A 4,141-nucleotide genomic window follows, 5' to 3' on the forward strand; every position below is an offset into this window, starting at 1 on the left:
AGTTGCTGGTGGCTTTATGTTACATGTTCATTTTTTTTTTTTGTGGAAGGCAATCAATTCCCGTATTTTCAACAAGGTTTATAGTCATCTTAAACATGTGATTGACGAGGTTCAGTTTGTCTTGTTCTATTTAATTAAAAACGGACACAGTAGGAGTAGTTTAAGGTGTGATAGTTAGCATATTGATCCCATTTATTCTTTATTGATGTAATTCCTATTTTACGCTAGCTTTTTTCTAGCATTTTTCTTCGGTTTTCAATATATTGCTCGAGGTTCCAGTTATTTATTTATTTTTTTTGTTATTGTTATTTTTGTCAAAACTCCTCTCCTTATATGTCCTAGTGAAGGTTATCGTTTTTCATATATGATGGGATGGGTCTTCGCTTAAAGCAGTTGCTCGTTATGACTATGTATATTTGTTCCTCTTACCACAATATGGTATCGTAGTGTTTGTTGTTGCTATTGTTATTTATAAAATGTAGCACATTTTGGTTTGGGTCTATTAAAAATTATTTTCTGTCACTCATTCAAGTTGGTGTCAAATTCAAACCCATGAAAATTAACAAAATTAGTGTGTTAAAGGTTGGAAGCCACAAATACCATTTAAAGCGATTTGTTTCGACGAAGGAGAAAGTGAATTTCTTAACCAGAATTAATCTTCCATTTCAAATCCACGTCTTTTCCCCACTACAAAACAAACCCCACACACACCCTCGTTTCTCGCTCCGCTTTCCTTTGATTCGAAGAAATCCTCAGAAAGAAAAGTAGACAGGGAAATGAGCTGCCATGGCTGCCGAGTTTTACGAAAACGATGCAGCGAGAACTGCGCCCTCAGACCTTGTCTCGAGTGGATTGAATCCCCTGAAGCCAAAGCTCGTGCTACACTCTTCGTCTCCAAATTCTTCGGCCGGAGCGATCTCATCAACTTCATCTCCTCCGTCCCCAGCCACAAACGAAACGGTATATTCTATATCCAAATCCACATCCATCGCATCCTAATTCCCTATATTCACGATTATTAGTTTTGTCAGAAATTTGCATGTATGATGTATGATGTATGTGCATTTGATCTTCTCAATCTCAGCGCTGTTCCAGTCACTCTTGTTTGAAGCGGTTGGCCGAACAGTGAATCCGGTGAACGGAGCGATCGGACTCCTCTCCTCAGGTAACTGGCACATCTGTCAGGCGGCAGTCAGGACGGTGCTCGACGGCGGTACGCCGCCCGTTCTCGTGAACAATACTCATATTCCGGAACATAAAGCTTACACTGCCGGCGCGTGGTCGGAAATGATGATCAGAAACCACTTACCTTCAGGCAAGTGCGGCAAAGCCAACGCGCCTCCACTGACAAATCTCGTGCTTGGTTCATCTGCCACCGCCGACGAACAGAAATTCTCCGCCATGACGTCATCCAATATATCTAAAGTGTCCATGAGTTTCCGGTGTAACGACGTTGAAGAGCCAAAGCTATTGAACCTTCTTGTATAACTACGTAAACGACAAAATCTTAAATTCTAAATAAAGTCATCAGTAGATCGGCGATCATGTCTAGGATACTACTTTTTTGGAGGTGAAACTATTACTAACAATAATTTAACCATAACTTAAAAATATAAGATGTAGTCTTCTTTTTTTTGACTTATGAGATCTGTAAATTCGTCATCCTTTCACTGAAAAGTTCACCGTGAAATTTGGGTGTCGATGATCGGCGACGGCCGCCGGATGTTTGTGTTTTCCGGCGGAGAGAATAATCAAAACGGCATCTTGTTGATTTATGTATGTTTTCCGTACTATCTATCTTATCTACACTTGTTAACTATGAAACAAAAAAGGTGGCTTTAGAGATGCGTGTGGTTTTGGTGTTTCTAATTCAAGAATGGAGATAGTGTTACAATTTTATGTTTAAAAGTTAAAAGTTATAGCTATATTAATTTTGTTATTTTGATTTAAATTCATTGAAAGTAGACAGCAATGTGCAACTAATATAGTAATGTAACTATGCTATGTAATGTATAATATATATTTCTTTTTAGAAATGTGATAGAAGATATTAAAAAGTAAACACTTTGTGTTGTCTTTTTGATTGATGTCACAAGTATAATGGGGTGATTTTAGTTGATTCAAACATGGCAAACACGAGTTGAAAAATGCACAACTTCATGCGCTCACTTCATAATCATTAGTTGGTGCAAAGTTATAGTCACACGTGGGTCATAACCTAACCTTGCATGCGATTCTCCATGGCTTCCTAGTTAATTCCTTTCCTCCATTGCCAATAGTATTATCATTCATCTCAACTGTATAAAAAGTTGGCAGAAAGTATATAGATTTCAGAATAATGAAGATATAAATCCCGCTTAAGACAAAATGTAGATCTAAAAATGAAAAATGACTTAGAAAAGTAATTATGTTTGAAAATCGTTTAAAAAAATATCATCCTAATTTTGTATGTTAAAAGAACATCATTCAAATAACTTATTTGTATAAAAAGAACACCAACAGTTTTGTTGTTCAAATGTTAACCATTGATAATGGGCTTTCTGTTTATTTGGTGACATGTTATAATAGTTTATGACATAACATTAATTGATATGTTCCTTTTTTTATAACATTAATTGATATATTCTTCTTTTATAAATGGATTTAGGTAATCTGATTGCTTATTCTTCTCCTAAAAGTTGATAACCAAAAGGGATCGAGAGTTTGCATACCAATTTCCACTCTCTCTTATTAACTTTACGCAGAAAATTAAAATAATTATTAGATGTCATGAACTAAGAAAAGGGAAAAAATAAAATAAACAAAAAAGTGAGTTGGAAAGGGATAGAGGTGATGTTTGTGATGGAGATGTTGCGGCTCCGTGTTTTCGCGGCTCTCCTTACTTTCAACTTTTTCATTTATCATGGAATCTCCTGCTTTTCCATCTCATTTTCTCTGGGGATTTGTTTTCTACTTCGTTCCCGTATTTTCCTATTGTTATGAAAATAATGTTTGTATATAGTTCGTAAAAAATTTGTTACTACGGAGATTTTGGTTTAGACTTGATTTTAGTTGGGTTAATAATTTGGGAGTTTAATGTATTATCTTCATACAATTTATCATCAAACTTAATTTAACCGTTTAAAAAGTAACCTTATAACAAAATATCTATATCTATACAAGACTTTTAAAAGAAGTGATTCAAGTCTATATGAGTATGACTTTTATCTTCAATCTTATTTATTTGAAACTTTCTTATTTTATAACTTCTTTTACTTAATTGTTTTAAACTATATTCATTTGTAACTCTAAAACTTTTCAACTTTATCCACTTAATTGAATGATTAATTGCATTTTTTTTTGCCTATAAGAACATTATATTTCATTCTTAGTTGCTCATATTTGTTTCTCTCATCTTTTTCCTATATAAAAACATTATCTTCCATTATTGGTTACTCATATTTTCTTCTCTCTATTTTATATTTGTTGTATATAGATTGTTTGAGAATAAAAAAGAATGGTGTAGCTGTTTATGTTAAAATATAAAACTTATAAAAGAAACAATTCAATATGGTTCAAGTATGATCTCTATCTTCAACCATATTGATTTGAAATTTCTTAACTTTACAATCTCTTCTAGTTAATTGTCTTTGACCGTATTCATTTCTAACTCTAAAATTCTTCAAACGTCTTCAACTTATTTAAATGATTAATTGCAATTTTTTTTACCTATATAAGAACATTTTATTTCATTCTTAGTTAGTCATATTTTCTTCTCTCATCTTTTTTCTATATAAAACGATTATCTTCCATTCTTGGTTACTCATATTTTCTTCTATCCACTTTACATTTGTGGTATATAGAGTATTTGACAATGAAAAAGAAGGTTGTAGTTGTTTATGCCTAAAAGAAAGATTTTAATGATGAAATGTATCCGGAAGACATGATCTTTAGAATTGATATTGTTTATTCAAAACAACTTTGAAGTGTTTGGTACTCAGTTCCTGTCATGTAATATTTTTTAATATAGTTATTAATGTGTTTTATGTTCTGCAATAAAGTGCATCCATAAGTTATCTTCATAACAATTTAATTCAATTTGTAGTTTTTGAAAAGAAATAAAAATAATTAATTAATAAAAGTATAATTTAATACTTTTATT

The 4,141-nt window shown here is 32.5% G+C and overlaps 1 long non-coding RNA gene across 1 annotated transcript; it reads left to right on the forward strand.

Moving 5' to 3' along the window:
- The first annotated feature begins 530 nt into the window (after window positions 1–530).
- LOC145043393 (uncharacterized) lies at window positions 531–1,775 on the forward strand. The gene is made up of 2 exons (XR_013681018.1): window positions 531–960; window positions 1,085–1,775. It is a non-coding gene; the product is annotated as an uncharacterized LOC145043393 (long non-coding RNA).
- The last annotated feature ends 2,366 nt before the right edge of the window (window positions 1,776–4,141 follow it).

This window comes from Lactuca saligna, chromosome 4, assembly GCF_052625555.1.
Source record: "Lactuca saligna cultivar CGN05327 chromosome 4, ASM5262555v1, whole genome shotgun sequence".
Classification (NCBI taxonomy): Eukaryota; Viridiplantae; Streptophyta; class Magnoliopsida; order Asterales; family Asteraceae; genus Lactuca; species Lactuca saligna.